Below are 17,057 nucleotides of genomic sequence, written 5' to 3' on the forward strand. Positions count from 1 at the left end.
TATAACAAAAATAAAATCATTGAGTTTCTTAGCTATTTCTACACAAGGACAGGACAACCTGTTTCACCTTTATCTCTCTACCACTTGTTACACAGTAGGTGTTTGTTGACAGGGAAGGCTTTATAATGTACACATGGTTAGAAAAATGGAGTTTTACAGAATATTGTTCAGAGCTTGTGGATACAAAAACCTTAGTAATGGAAACATAAATCCTAAAATACTGTTCCAAAATATTGATGTAGTTAATGTGAACAAGAAAATTCCTTTACAAACTATGGTTTCCTCCAAAGAGAAAAATAAGTATCACCAAAACGGAAGAATTACCACACACTAAGAAAATGTTCTAGTCTGGTTTTCATTTGTTGTAGAGAAACATGTGTATCCATAAATTTTCTGAAATTAACATATTAAATGTTACATTTTGATTATTTACATTTTTTTCAAGACAAACATGCTGACAAGCCTTCTCTTCCCCTTCACCACCTCTTTTTTTTTAAAGCTATAAATGACATACCAAACTTAATAAGACCAGAAGCATAAGAGCAAAGAAAAGCTGATCCTCACAGAGGTACGTTTAACTTTAGAAACGGGAAGGAAGAGCTGCTGTGCAGGTGCTACATGTCACCAATCCAAAGAGGTTTGCCCTTTGGCAGCACATTTAAGAAAAATGTGTATATTGTTAGTTATAATGATTTCTAAGTCTTGTTCAACAAGGGGCACCTACCTGGCAACATTTCAAAAGATGATAAAATGACATTCAGTACACAGAAGGTAGGCTAGCTGTCAAAAAGAAAAAAATCTAATCCTTGCACGACAAAAGCTTTTTATTTTGGAAGATATGTAACAAGTGCATTACTTAAAAAAAAAAAAGTTAAGAAGGGGACACTGCCCTGTATGATTAAATGCCATAAAACCTGCAATGTGTCTTTGGGATACCTCAAAGGATAATCAAGAAGAGTCTCCTAAGAGGAAAAAGAATGGTCCCACAAAACACTCATTTTACAGAGTGGTATGAAAACTTTGATCATTACTTTTTAAAGAATACTAACTGGAAATAGGTCTTAAATCTATGGGAATAATTTTATTTGGTAGATTACCAAAATGTAGCTAATGATATGGATGAGATTTATATGGGTGCACTTATATTTAATAAAATGGAAGCCACAGAAACTGTAAGAACTATACTGACCTTGTATTTTAGACACAAATATAAACAGAAATTAGACACTCTACTCACTGCCCAGATAAAATGCTTGCCACATCTGCTTCAGATATCTTTTGTTAAAATATTAAATATTATACAGATACATCAAAAGACTGCCTGTCTCTTACTTTCTCCCTCTCTGGAGTTAACCAACATCCTGACTCTGTTGTGAATCCTTGATATTCATACTTTAAAAATTTTTATATATGTGACTACCTCCATAAAAACAGATATAATTATTGTCTTAAAATTTTACATAAATGGTATCACACTGGCCCAAGCTTTCACATAGAAATTGCTTTCCCTCCATAATCAGTCTTATTTTTAAAATTTATCCATGTCAATCCATCTAGACAGAGTTCACTCATTTTATGTGCAGCATAGTATTCTATTATATGAATAAACTGTAAGCCCACATAACTGAGAATTCACTGAACCCCAAGCAGGAGAAAATGACATCAAGATAGATAACAATCAAATTGTTTAAAATCGGTGGAGCATGGGGGAACTGGATTCAAGTATGGTCAAAAGGCATAAATTTCAAATATATAAATGTTGAGGATGTAATGTACATAATGACTACAGTTAATCCTGATGTATCATATGTTTGAACACTGCTAAGAGAGGAGATCCTGCAAGTTCTCAACATAGGGAAAAAAATTTTTATCATACTGCACACCTTAAACTTATACAGTCCTGTATGCCAATTGTATCTTAATAAAACTGGGGTGGGGGGAGAACTGCTTAAAACTATTGATAAAGAGAAAATCTTGAAAGCAGTAAGAAAATAAAGACACACTACATACAGAAGAACAAAAGTAAGGATTACAGCCCATTTCTCAATGAAAACGACATGAAGATGACACTGGAACAACATCTTAAAAGTACTTAAATGAAAAAAAGCCACCCTAGAATTTCATATCCAACAAAAATAACTTTCAAAACCAAAGGTGAAATAAAAACATTTTCAGGCATGCAAAAGCTGAAAGAATTCATCACCAGAAGACTTGCGCTGTAAAAAAGGACAAGGAAGTCCTTAAGCAGAAGGAAAATGATAACCAGATGAAAACCTGGACCTACTCAAAGGAATGAAGAGCACAGGAGTAATAACAAAGGTAAATACAAAGATCTGTTAGTATTATTTAAATCTCCTTAAAAGATAATCAACATATAAAACAAAATAAAAACAATGTGGTGCAGGATTTAAAACATCTATATAAAACAGAAAAAAAAGCCTATGTATAAGTAAAATATATAACTATAAATATATGAAATACAGCATATTCTGTGATTCCATTTATATAAAATTTGACTTTATGTAAATAGATTTTCTAAATGCAAACTAATTTATAATGATCAAAAGCCTGGAGGTGGGATGCATGAGATAAGGAGGGATGGAAAGGAAAGATTACAGAGAGGTAAAGGAATCTTTTCATGGTGATGAATATGTTCAGAATCTTGACTGAGGTGATAGTTTCCTGAGTGTAAATAAACATACATCAAACTTATCATACTATACAATTTAAACATGTAGTTTTTTGTATGTCAATAAGTAATCTTAGCCTGTTGTCCTAAAAAGGTACAAACTTGCTGTTGTAAGATAAATAATTCTGAGGATCTCATATATAAAGTGCTGACTACAGTTGATAATACTGTATTATATAATTAAAATTTTCTAAAAAACTTTTAATATTTTCACTAAAAACAAGAGTAAATATATGAGGTGATAGATGTGTTAACTCAATTGTTGTAATCCTTCCACAAAGTGTGTGCTATGCTGTGCTTAGTCACCCAGTCGTGTCTGACTCTCTGCAACCCCATGGACTGTAGCCCGCCACGCTCCTCTGCCCATGGGGATTCTCCAGGCAAGAATACTAGACTGGGTTGCCATGCCCTCCTCCAGGGGATCTTCCCAACCCAGGGATCAAATCCAGGTGTCCTGTGTTGCAGGTGAATTCTTTACCATCTGAGCAACCAGGGAAGTTCAAGAATACTGGAGTGGGTAGCCTATCCCTTCTCCAGGGGATCTTCCCAAACCAGGAATCAAACTGGGGTCTCCTGCATTGCAGGCAGATTATCAGTTGAACTACCAAGGAAGCCCTCCACGAAGTAAACATATATCAAATCATCACTTTGTACACTTATATTTTACTTCTATCATTTCATATGCCATTGAAGATGATACATCAATGTCAGAAGGGAGATCCAAGTATAAGATCAGAATTTTAATAATTTTGATTTGAAGTTATCAGTATAAACTCCTGGTGTTATTTTATCTTAAAAAGACTGTCCACTCAAAAAGCCTTAGAAACAATGACCAACCCAAAAAGAATGACTATCTCTAATGCCCAGGAGACTTTGAATAAATGACTGATTCCAAATTTAGGGTAGGAAATCCTGACCCAGGAAATTGAACCCAAGTCTCTAAATGTCTTCTACATTTGTAGGCGGGTTCTTTACCACTATCACCATGGTTCGCTTACCATAAATCTGTAAGTTAATAATATTAATTGGTCACACGTTGGAGGATGGTAGTGAACCAATTCATTATTCTGAAAACAGATAATGGGGACAAATCATGCATTTAAACCTATACCATCTATACCTACCAATAGGTAATCAAAGAGAAGAGGAAGTTTTACTTTACAGTAATATTTCGGCTAATAAATGAAGAGGAAATGGCAGAATGAGAATATTACCATTTTGTAAACTTTAACAAATCAGTGTATCTCAGCTTTAATCATCAATGCCTACCAATACCACAAAAGGAGAGACAACCCGTATTATGTGTCTCCTGCTTAAGTACAAACCACTACCTAGTAGTCATGCCCACCCATGGAAATAAGGGGAAAAAAAAATAAATCAAAGTCTCTAGATCCAATTACTAATGAACAGAAAGCATGACAGAATAACAGGCTAAACCACAAGGACGCAACCAGTAAATCTCACTAAACTAAGAAAAAAACCATTTAGACTCCTTAAAATTAAATTATAAGAAAACAGAGAAATACAGAGAGGTAATCACCCCCTTGATGTGGGGCATTCTCCAAGTATTCTAACCTTAACCTTTTCTCGTTGATGACTTCATCCACTGTATTAAGCTATAAACTTGAGAACTGATGACTAAATCTCTTAGAGCTGACACCACAGACGTGATACGGCCTCCTCACAGATGACAGTACTAAAACAAAATAGATATCATCCAGTCTAACCATCTAATGTATTCACCTAAGGCAAACAAAACAAAAACGAATAAAATCCAAATTTCTTATCTTAACATTCAAAGTCCAATCTCTGTTTCTAGTTTTCTCTCTTCTCCTCTCCAAATATCCTATTCTACTGCCAAACTAGGCAACAGTCATTCCCCAAATATGTTTATATGCCCTTACCTCAGCTGTTTCCCTACTACAGCCCCAACTACTATTTCATTAGCTGAAACAGTCCTATTCATGGGACCTCGAATGATTTTCTTTTCTGATTTACATTCCTCTGTACAACAATAAATGGTAAATGATTAGCATTCCTCTAGAACACTGATGCTAAGTATACAGTATAAAACATACAAAAGGACCAAGATATAACCAAATCTTTCTTTCCAAGTTTAAATCAAATACCAATTGTTAATGCTCTAATGCTCCATTTAATCTCTGTTCCAAATTTCCCAAACTCTCATTTGGTACATACTTATATAAAGGTTAAAAAATCAAATCAGATAATTTACAAAGTTATAAGCTTTAGGCATGCTAGAAATGGGGTAGTAACTTTTACACAACAGTAATTCTCCTTTTCCTGAGAAACAGAACCACTTTTTCTTCAAGGCAGCAATTCAGTTCAGTTCAGTTGCTCAGTTGTGTCCGACTCTTCGCGACCCGGTGGACTGCAGCACACCAGGCTTCTCTGTCCATCGCCAACTCCTGGAGTTTACTCAAACTCATGTCCATTGAGTCGGTGATGCCATCTGATCATCTCACCCTCCTGCCTTCAGTCTTTCCCAGCATCAGGTCTTTTCCAATGAGTCAGTTCTTCATATCAGGTGGCCAAAGTATTGGAGCTTCAGCATCAGTCGTTCCAAAGAATATTCAGGATTAATTTCCTTTAGGATTGACTGGTTTTATCTCCTTGCTGTCCAAGGGACTCCAACACCACAATTCAAAGGAATCAGTTCTTTGGCACTCAGCTTTCTTTACAGTCAACACAGCAATGTTCACCTAAAAGACTACGTTTCCCTTCTTTTCTGCAGCTACTGTGGTTAGGTGATTCGATTTTGTCCAATAAAATATACATGGAATTGTGTGATTTCCAGGAAGGATCCTTAAATGCAAACTAGTAATATGTTTTTCTTTGCCTGTAAGAGGTGTATAACTGAGTGACTGGGGAGACAGATAAAAGAAAAAAATCTTGTAAACCCTTTTGTATCTTTTGAATCTTAAACCATAAATATCTTGGGGAAAAAAAATGTTAATTTTTAAAAACTATAGTGACTTTTAAAAGCTATTTAAAAAACTTTAGTGAAAAAAATCTTACATTACAAAAATATATTCCAAACTAGTATATCTGAGTTCAGAACATAATAAAAAAAAAAAAATCTACCCCCCACCATTTAAGTTTAAATGTATTTATTTATTTGTGAACGATGCTGGGAACATGCCCTTTCTTTGGTGGGGGAAGGGAGTATTCAAAACTCCCCTTTTGCAGGTTGAGGTTAACTTTATTTATTCCAAGAATATCAGTCAGAAAACTTGCTAGAGGATATGTCAAAGGATTAAAAAAAAAAAAAGGCAGAAAATATGTGAACTTCTTCCTGAATCAGATAAATTAAAATGTTGAACAGTTTAGCAATTTTCCTAGCAACACATTTCTGATCTGTCATTTTTGAACTCTATGCCCTGAAATTTGTGTAGCAGTCATGATACTGCAAAAGATGTGAAGAGCAATGATACAGAATATTTAGTCCTGTTGACAAGTCACAGCCTAGACAATTCAGAAGCCTGAAAGACTTTAAACGTCACTGCCCTCTTTCTGGATTAGCAGTTAAGTGGTTGAGTCCTTTCTGTTCCCAACTCTTCACTCAGACTTTCAGACTTGACTCTAGAAATCAAGCCTCTTCACTGGTACACACAATTCTGAAAACAAATGTTAGACTTCTTAACACAAGACAATTTTCTCCATATCAAACAGTACAAAGGATAGTATATAAATGGGGAAAAGCAGATTTAACATACAACATATAGATGTTCTTTTCCTCCATTTATTTCTAAACCATGTGACTATTATTTCAAACAGTTCTCTGCATACAGTTATTCTGATCAACCAAAATCCTTTTAGGAAGGGCCACCACAGAAACCACTGCATTTAATTACACAGTATAACCCATCTTAATGGTTAAAATTTCCTTCCAGATGACTATTTAGGTGTAACTTTTAGGGTAAATGAGAAAACTCTGAGATGTGCACCTGCATATGTTATGTTACTTAGTCATTACAAACATGCTATTTCCTCAATGTTTACATTTTAAAGCTTTTACAGCCAAAAGCACTCTACTCAATTCAAAAACTGACAGGCTTTAGGGAAGACAAATAAACCCTTTTGGACCATCAACTGTAGAGGTCAACATTAAATTCTGCTCTTCAATTTCATCTCACAATCCAAACTGATCCCGCAATAAGAAAAGCCGCAGAAACCCAGGGGACTGTGCTTCCCGTTTCACCCCACCTACACTTTTCTCCAGCTTCCTATTCACAAGGATAGGAAGGTATCCTAGTTTCAGACAAAAGGAACTGATAAAAGCTGGATGAACATATTAGCAGAAACTTAGAATTAGGCATCTGGCCTTGTAAAGGTGCATTTTGCTGAAGTATCTTCTTACAATCCAGGTAATCCAAGTGAATTTTAATCTGCTATGCTAGCACCCTTTATTTTTAACACCTAATAACATTTAAAAAATACAAGACTGCTTAGAGCACTGTTTTCTTTGGCTGAGCCTCTCAGAAAAAGCCAATATATTGCAGATGCACTATTTCTGCTTAAAGAGTTACCTTAAATACAGTATGAATTTTGGGCGAAGAGGGACATTTCCTCTTACATGGCTGACAAGCTTTCAGTGATGAGGGATATAAAAGCATCCCTAACACATGCTCTTGCACGGTGATTTGCTTTGCTGTTGCTCAGTCATTAAGTCGTGTCCGACTCTTGGCAACCCCATGAACTGCAGCATGTCAGGCTTCCTTGTCCTTCACCATCTCCTGGAGTTTGCTCAAATTCACGTCCAATGAGTTGGTGACGCTATGCTATCTAACCATCTCATCCTCTGCTGCCCCCATCTCCTTCAGTCTTCAATCCTTCTCAGCATCAGGGTCTTTTCCAATGAGTCAGTTCTTTGCATCAGGTGGCCAATGTACTGGAGCTTCAGCATCAGTCCTTCCAATGAAATATTCACGGTTGATTTCCTTTAGGATTGACTGGTCTGATCTCCATGCAGTCCCAGGGACTCTCAGAGTCTTCTCCAGCACAATTTGAAAGCATCAATTCTTCTCAGCCTTCTTCACGGTCCAACTCTCACATTCATACATGACTACTGAAAAAGCCATAGCTTTGACTGAGCAATTTGCTTAGGGACTTAGAATTTGCTTGGAGATGTCACTACCAAATTAAACCTGGTTAACAAGAAACTTTCAAATCAACATAAAGCCTTTGTTTTTGCAGTATATACATCATCAGTCTATGTGAAGGGTCAACAAGAGAGGCTTTAGGAAGGATAAAGCTCAAAGGTAAGCTTTATTCAATCTTGCCCCACAATAGAAAAGACTTCCCGCCTATTCTCTGTGGTTTATATTTATTACTTTTGGGCGAAGGGTGGATATTCTAATTTTTAAAATTCATTTAATGTTGTGTTATAATTATCTGCCCCAAGCAAGTATAATAATCACTTTTTCTTTAAAAATCCAGATCTACCAGTAAAACTGATTACTTCAAGGAATTAAGTCCATTGAATAAAAAGCACACAATTAAAAACATAAATAAGATGGAAGAAAAAGCAACTACTTCCAACATTTGGATGCTTGGTCTTCTGTTTTCAACAAACTGCCAAAATATAGAGCAAGATATATACTATGCTGATCTACCAATATGGTTCATGAGATAATACGAACAGAAGAATTAACATACCCGCAGATGCTACACTTGGTACTATCCTCAGAGCGCTGCTCACAGGGGTTCTCTACTATTAAAACATTAGCAGCATGAACTTACCCTGCATTCATAAGTGTACCTCGGTCCAGTAATAACCATAATTTACCCTAGCCAGACTAAATGATAAATATCAACGTAAATAATGATTTCTTTCAGACAGTCACAGCCCTAGCTTTGTGGGATTGGGGGTGGGGTATTAGGGATACTTTCAGAATCAGATGAAAGTTAATGGATCATCTTCTTAAAAAGTCTAACACACACCCATTTTAATTTTCTTCTGTTGGATCTACAACGATGTAAACTCCCATTTAGCTATCTTTACCAAAAATAATTACATATGCTTTCTAGGAGAAAAAAAAAATAGTACTTCTTGGATTGAAGCAGTCCTTTCAAAATTTAAGCTGACTGAATGAACAGAAGTATTAATATGTTTCATTCAATACCACTTCAGTTGCTTATTCTTTTCAGTGTTTAAATAATAAATGTACACTTTAAGGTAAAACATCCTGGTAAGAACTCTGTTTCATAAAGCTGAATTACAAGATGCTAGAGAAAGACTAGAATTTTGTGACTCTATTTGTTAAAAAAGAATCTCCTTTCAAAGCTTACAGGAAGAGAACTATGCTAGTAACATAATGTAAGGTTAATGTTAAAAAACATGAAAATCTAGAATTCATTTATCTTCTCTGGTATGAATGAATAATAATACATCACTGACAAGAAGAAGGTGAAGTTTCCAAACATTATCTTATTACTCCCCTCCATACTAATGCAAGGTTTAATGTAACAGTATTCTCTGCATCAAATCGATCAAGACGCCCAATTTTAATCTCTAGATTAATGCTTTAGATTAATTTACAGTGCCAGATGCCTAATAGGCTTAGAAGCAGTTATAATTTAAGTATTCCAAGACAATTCACTAGAATGACTTTTGTCCCCAAGGGCTGGCAAACAGGGAAAGGAAGAGAAAGGAGGTTTGTATTTAATACCATTTTATTTGCTTATTATTTTCAGTGTTTAAATAACAAATGTAATACACTTTAAGGTAGAACATCCTGGTAAGAACTGTTTCATAAATCCAAATTATAAGATGCTAGAGAAAGACTGGAATTTTCTGTGACTCTATTTGTTAGAAAGAATTCATCTCAGAAAGAAAAGTGCAAAGCAAAGAAAAGCAAGGATAGGAAAAGGAAGGAAAGGGGGTGTAATGCTAACAAAGGAAAGCACCAAGAAGAGAAAACAGAAAAAGGGCAGACATGACACATGGTATTAAATTAGTATAATTCTATGTATATCTCTGACTATAATTCTCAATCTTTCAAGCTACATTTTTAGTTCAGAGGCAGAAGAAGTAAGGAGAGAGAATAAAATATGCCAATGATGAGTGAGTTCAATTACTACTTTGGACTCAATTTGCTAAGATACAGGACAAATATTTAACTAAAATGCAGTGACCACCAACCCTATTCAGCCCTAGTTCTTTCCTTCCATTGCTCTATAAACCACAGGTTCTCTGTATTTAATTAACTTTCAACTTAAAACACATATACACAAAAATGAGGGTACTCTTCATTTTTGTGCATCTTCTCCATTCTCAGGCAACATACCAGGAAAAAAAGCCCCTTTTCTGTTAGAAAAGAATATAGGTCTCTCCGGATTATTTAAGCGAATCACACTAACTTTAAAAGTATTCAAATTTTAAGTTATCATTTTCTTTAAAAACCCAATCTCTAAATCAAATAATCTGAAAGGGCTCATGATCCTTTTTAGCCCCCAAACACTGGAACTATCACAAATGTCAGCAAAACAAAATTCTTCTTTCCTCAAAACTACTCACTTGATTTATGACACATATGAAGAAGAAAAACAAAAATGAACTTTCCACATATATATGTGGAAATATTACATATTTAATTACACAAATAATAAAATAAAATAATAATAATTTGTTGTTGCTGCTACCTCAGAAAAAGTTTTTAAAGATAGATTTTGTTAGTTGATTGTTTTAGTCTGTATTTATATCCACCCCATTCCAAAACAAATGAGAAATATCGAAGGAAAAAAAAGATTTTTTTTTTTTTTAAAGAGAAGAAATAAGAGTCTGGGAAAGGGGAAAAAAATAGGAAAGTTATGAAGTAAGGAGGGGGGGCGGCCCTAGAAGATGGTGTGTACACAAAACATAAGGTAAAATAGTCTACATTTCTTAACCAAGGAGGCTGCACCTTTGGCTGTGACCCTTAAGAGCAGTAAAAAAGAAAAAGAAGAAAACCAAAGGTATTTTCACTCAAATGCCCAATTGTGTCAAACAACTCTGTGAGCATGACAGCTCTGTCAAAGTTCCAAAGAGATTCAAGAATAATAAAACAGAGATGAACTTAAGGCACAAACTGTAGAGATGCTGTTGTTTAAGCAATGCTAAGACGTTGCCATACAAGTTGTTCTTGCCTATGTATGTAGGTGCTGCATGGAAACAGCCCCATAACTAACACAAATGGGGTAAGGTTACTTTCATTTCTAGTAATACTTACATTTGATTCACAATTTCTGGCAATTGCAAACCAGTTCAGTGGCAGACCTTTTATAAAAGGAACTGCTAGTTTCACATAAATCACCTTAGAAAGAGGAGACTTCTATTGGAATAACATCAAGAGTCAGTTGTCTCGATGAGGTTAATGCTGAGTCTGTTTCTTAACATTTAAAAAAAACTGATTCATCTGCCAGATCACATAAGGTAAACTCACAGGCTAATACAGCCAATACTCCCCCTTATGAGCAATGTAAAGTTATACCATATTTCATTAACTGTAAGTTATGAAAGTAACTTAAAAATGAAAGTAAATGAAAGTAAGATGCCATCAATGGTAAATGTGCCATTATTTGATGTACCATCAAAAAGGAAAACCACACATGCTGCTTATTAAGTTGTGGGATATGACTGACTGTAAGAAACATCCTGATTGTGGAGATGTTACAGTATTAGTGGATATTAGAAGAATGTCTACATGTAAGCCATGCTCCTTTGGGCAACACGAGTCAGCTTGCTGTCCATCCACTGGTACTAGCACTTCCTTTGCCTTCTCTGACCTGGGCCGTTCTCTATTGTTGTCATCCCCACTTCTGCTCTAGCTGGTCTTCTCGCCAACCTGTCTGTACTCACTAATCTCCACTCTCTACTATCCCATCTCTTTTTCAAACTACTACTTAATTCTTTTCCTCATCTGAACATCTTCAATTATGAGAAAGAATGCTAGGCAGAAGGGATATGTGTTCACAAAATTAGCTTCTCCAACAGACTCCTTTATTTTTTCCTATTGTAGGACAAGTACGTAAGAGCCATAAAATGATTATGTAACTTTGAGGGATAAGCAAAGGAATTCCTGAAGGCAGAAACAAGGAAAAAACAAATTCACAAGAGTGAGGAACACTATAGCCAAAGCTTTCCCTGGAGTTACTGGCCAATCCTTGGGGGACAAAAGTCTTGGGTTTTAATGGGCTACTTGCTGAGATGACAGGAGGCCACCTTGGGTCCTACCATAGAGACAGACTGGGTTAACAGCACATTTATAAATATGCTAAGACTTCCCCAAAGGTTGCATCCTTAGTGGGTGAAACAGGAGAAAACTCATTCTGCAGAGGGAGATGATGGGAATCAAAATCTTTGCTGGCTTTGGCTCATGGTAGAACAGTTAAACGGAAATATATCTCCACTATAATTCTTAGCCACAGTCTGCATTGCTGTGAGGCTAGAGACTTCCAATTGGTTGTGTGGCTTGAACTAAGGTAAAAAATTTACTTAGAAATAGGTGTACTCCTAGACACTCAAATTATCTCTGGAAAAAAAATCTGATTTCTAGCCTCAAAAAATTACAAGTTTCAAAGACCATGAGCTCACAGTTTAAAAAAAAAATCACAGGAAGAAACAAAGCACTTATGAGTCACAGTCAATGAAGAGCAAACTATAGAATTAGACCAACAAAGACTGCAGATAATTCATTTATCAGACGCACAACATGAAATAAGTATTTTTAATATGCTTGAAGAAACAGGGAGAAAAGTATGGTCCGTAGAAGAAAAAAAATGATCAACTGGCTTCATCAAAATCATGTTTGTATCACAAGACACTGTTGAGAATTTTTTTTTTAAAAAAGAACTATAGGAGAAAATTTTTGTGAGTCACATATTTGAAAGAAGATGTCTATCCAGACAGGGGGGGTGGCAGACAATTCCAAATGCTCATAAGCATGTGGAGCCACTGGAACTCTCATACACTGCTTGTGAGGACGCAAAATTGCAATCACTTTGTTAAACAGTTTGGCGTTTCTTATAAAGTTAAACATATACTTATTATTTGACCCAGTACTTTCTCCTAGGCATTTTCTGAAGAGAAATGAAAACATACATCCACACAAAGATCTGCCTACAAATGTTCACTGCAGTTTCATTTATAATAGACAAAAACTGGAAACCCAAATGTTCATTAACATGAGAATGGATTAAAAATTTGTGCTATATAAATACAGTGCAATACTATTCAAAAGAAAAAAAGAACAAACTATTGACCCATGTAACATAAATATATTTTTGTTTTTTTTTCATAAATCTTAAGGACTGAAATGTGTGCACTGGATTTGGTACCCAGCTGCTAATTAATATTTAATAGCTCACTGGTCATTTATTTGTCAGAGCAGTTTGAGTTGTGTTAAGTGTAAGAAAGATGCATATAGTGGACTGGGAGTAAATAAGAAGTGAAGAAGCAGAAAAAATAATTGGGTAGAGCGGGAAGTCATCCATCCTTTGGCTTTATGTTCCCTGTGAAACAGAAAATGATGTCATCTGTGGAAAGTGAGGAAGAGGTGGAGTAGAAACTTAAGAAGAGTGAAAGAGATTTGAAATAGCTGTTGTGGGAAGTGGAGGGAAAAACTGACCTGTTTAAGACTGGAGAACACTGGAAGGCCAACAAAGGTTATAAACCATGTACTATGTTAAATTGCCATAAACGTTTCTGAATGTCTAAGGATGAGCCTCAGCAAGTAAACAGAAAGGTACTTTCATCACTGCTGGCTTGTAATAAAGTTTGTGGTCCACACTAGAAGTATTGACCTTGTATTACAATTGCCTTCTCCCAACTTCTGTTCCAACTGCAAACCATTCTCCTCAGTACTGCCTCTGCACCTCATAAAAAGAAATCTGAACATTTTAATCATCAGATTAACTTACTCAGCAGCTTCCTAGATTCAAATAAAATCTGAAGGTATTAAAATACAAACAAGGTCCTTCTTAATCTCATTTCCTAGTAATCACTCTCTCATCTATCTCATCTTTCACTTAAAATAAACTAATTCTGGGTCCCCAAAAGTACTACGGTCTCTTATGTCCCTATGACTTAGTACATGAAATTCTGTCGTGCTCTCCTTGCCCCTCTATCCCTTGACTTTTCACCATCAAAATTTAACTCAGTTGTTACTTCCCTAATTAGGCGTACTACAAAAAATGCACTGCATAATGACAGAGGCTACCATTCACAATATAATGCTCTAAGAACCATCCCCTTGGAATTGTACAAAGTGAGGCCCTGGGTAACCCACCTGTATCTTCCCACTGTCAACATCCTGGACCTATTTGTATGTAAACCTTACCATAATTTGTTTACAAGAATTCAAGTACAAGCTTCTTCCAAAGTAAGAATTGTGTCAGGGAAGCCTCCTTGGCCTCACAAATTGGACTAGGTACTATAACCACTCTGTTTTCCTCCATAAAACAAAGATGCTAAGTGCTAATAGATAACAATAAAAACAACTAATATTTACTGAGTGTTTCCTATGGGCAAAGCACTATAGTCAGCCTTTTACATGTACTATTTTGTTCAGATTCTTGCAGGAACCTGATAGGCACCATCATAAGGCCTACTATATGGAAGAGAAGACTGAAACACGGAGCTGAAACATGGTTCTGACTTGACCTTTCTCACGGTGCACAGTCTTTCAACAGGTAAATGAACACTCTTTTCTCATTTGATTCAGTTTAATTAAATATTAGTTTTCAAATGCACTTCTCAGGGCTTCTCATTTTGTCATGATTCCTTTTTGCTAACTCCCTCTCTGTCGTAAAAGCTCCAGAAAAAACAGCAAGGAATAAGATGTTCCATATTACGTTATAACTGAACTATTATGAGGGTGAAGGGCTAAATCTTCCACAAGTTGGACTCTATAAACATCTCTGAAGAGAAGAATTAGCAGTTTTCTTTATACAGACAAATACAGATAAAACATAAAAGGACTTTCAGGCTGTAAAGTTATCTCTTCTTTCAGGAAAGCATTTTAGAGAATATTTCAAAAGAATAAGTTCATTAAGAAAGATACAATAAAACAATTTGCCTTTTAAAACCCAAACCCTAAGAACCAAAATAAGAAAATGATTAGACAGGAAAAAATTGGATACATGTACAAATCTCAATTTTAAATTATTTTTTCTCCGGGAGACTGTATTAAAACTTTATAATTGAAGTATGCTAGCATCAGACATAGCAGGCAATGGCAACCCACTCCAGTACTCTTGCCTGGAAAATCCCAAGGGCAGAGGAGCCTGATGGGCCGCAGTCCATGGGGTTGCAAAGAGTCAGACACGACTGAGCGACTTCACTTTCACTTTTCACTTTCATGCACTGGAGAAGGAAGCAGCAACCCACTCCAGTGTTCCTGCCTGGAGAATCCCAGGGACAGCGGAGCCCGGTGGGCTGCTGTCTATGGGGTGGCACAGAGTCGGACACAACTGAAGTGACTTAGCAGCAGCAGCAGCATCAGACATGAATATTACTTCCCCATGAAGTTTATTTGGGTGTAAAGTGTGCCAGTTGTGTTATAAAACTGGCAATGTAACAAAGAAAAAAAAGATAAGGGGTGACTTGATTATTGTCTTAAAGACAAAACAGTCATCAATCTGTCATAATTTTAACAATTTTTGCTAAGTGTTTATCCCATGGTTTATTATGCTAATTATTCAACACATGTAGCTTTAATATTAAACTTTTCGTCATTATCCAGAGATACCATAGTTCATTTTAGTAAAATTTAAAATGTTTACCTAAAACATTATACAGTTATACTTTCTAATAAGTAAGGATTTTAAAAAAATCTATTCACTTAGAGAATCCCCAGTCACCCTCACTCCTCCACCCCCAAGATCTAAGTGTTACAGGAAGCTTAACAATGGTACTTACATTCTTTGACAGAGAACCAAATGAAAGGAGATGAGAATAAAGTTAGTAGTATTAGGCACAGAACTTGTGACCAAAAGGGCAAGAGGGCAATAAAACTTAGAATTAAGTCACAAAATGAAAACTATAGAGTCATTACCGCAGGGATTCTAAGAAAAAAATGCCAATAACTCACCCCATCTCTTTCTCTCTCTTTCTGGGAGTTCAATACCCTCTTCTTATTTATGCAATTTCAATAGGCATTACCCCTCAAATCTTCCCCACTAAACTACATGGCATTATTTTCTAAAAGATTAATTTTAAAACAAGTTGAGAAGTCCAAAATATGCCCTGTATGGCCAAACTGAAAGAATGCATCATCAATTACTGGAGCATTAACTGAGTGTACTGGGTAAGTGATCTTTCTGCCTCTTCTACATCTACAACTAAAAAATAAAGCTTCTAAGGAAAGAAGCTTTTCTAGTTTTGAGGAAGAATGGATCCTCATTAGTTACATGAGGATCCATGCATAACTTCATAGTTACATGAAGTATAGCGACCCCCATACATCACCTGAACATTTACTACTCTCATTTAAGTTAGGACAGTCTCCCAAGCAGCTCAGTGGTGAAGAATTCGCCTGCCAATGCAGCAGACATGGGTTCGATCCCTGGGTTGGGAAGATCCTCTGGAGGAAGAAATGGCAACCCACTCCAGTATTCTTGTCTGGAAAAATCCCATGGACAGAGGGGCCTGGCGGGCTGTTGTTCTGGCGACTGCAAAGAGTCGAACACGACTAACCATGCACACAAGTAGGTCAGGAACTCAAGTGATACAGAAATTTCATACAAATTAGCTGGTGCCACTTTCATCGAAACTAAGGCATCAGAAAAAATTATCTCTAGGATCATTCAAAATCATTATTTTCAAAATGCCTTTTTTTCAATTTTCTTCTAACTATAAATATACCATAGAATTACAGAACAGTAAAATGCTAAAACTGGAAAAACTAGTACTTCAAACATCCAACTCTCAACAGATGGAACCACTGGGGAAATCTATGTAAAACTATTTCTACCACCATCTCTTACAGACCATGTTTATTAAGAATTAGTTATCTGAGGATGCAGCTTTTAAATAACAGCAGGTGCTCAGTATTAAAAGTCAGGGGTTATTCCCTAAAACGAAATTTCCCAGAACTCAGGTTCAGAAAACTCAGGTTCAGAATATAATCACAGTTTAAATTAAGAGAAAAATATTTGTTTTAACAGAAAAGAAATCATTCGTATTTGGTAATGTAAATAAAGTGGTTAAACTTATGTAAATATCTTTGAATCTATCATGGACACCATAAAGTTAGCTAGAGAAGAATTTTAAAAGCATACTGCAAAGAATTATTTTTATATTAAACCTTGTTCAAAGTTTCCTCTGGTTTGAGGAGCCTGAATAAATGGGACAACATGCTCTGAAGTA

The 17,057-nt window shown here is 35.8% G+C and overlaps 1 protein-coding gene across 2 annotated transcripts in view; it reads right to left on the minus strand.

The window, feature by feature from the left end:
* Positions 1–17,057, minus strand: part of NLK (nemo like kinase) — a 124,084-nt gene that overhangs the window by 87,337 nt on the left and 19,690 nt on the right. The gene's annotated exons all lie outside the window — the stretch shown is intronic.

This window comes from Cervus canadensis, chromosome 1 (assembly GCF_019320065.1).
Source record: "Cervus canadensis isolate Bull #8, Minnesota chromosome 1, ASM1932006v1, whole genome shotgun sequence".
NCBI lineage: Eukaryota > Metazoa > Chordata > Mammalia > Artiodactyla > Cervidae > Cervus > Cervus canadensis.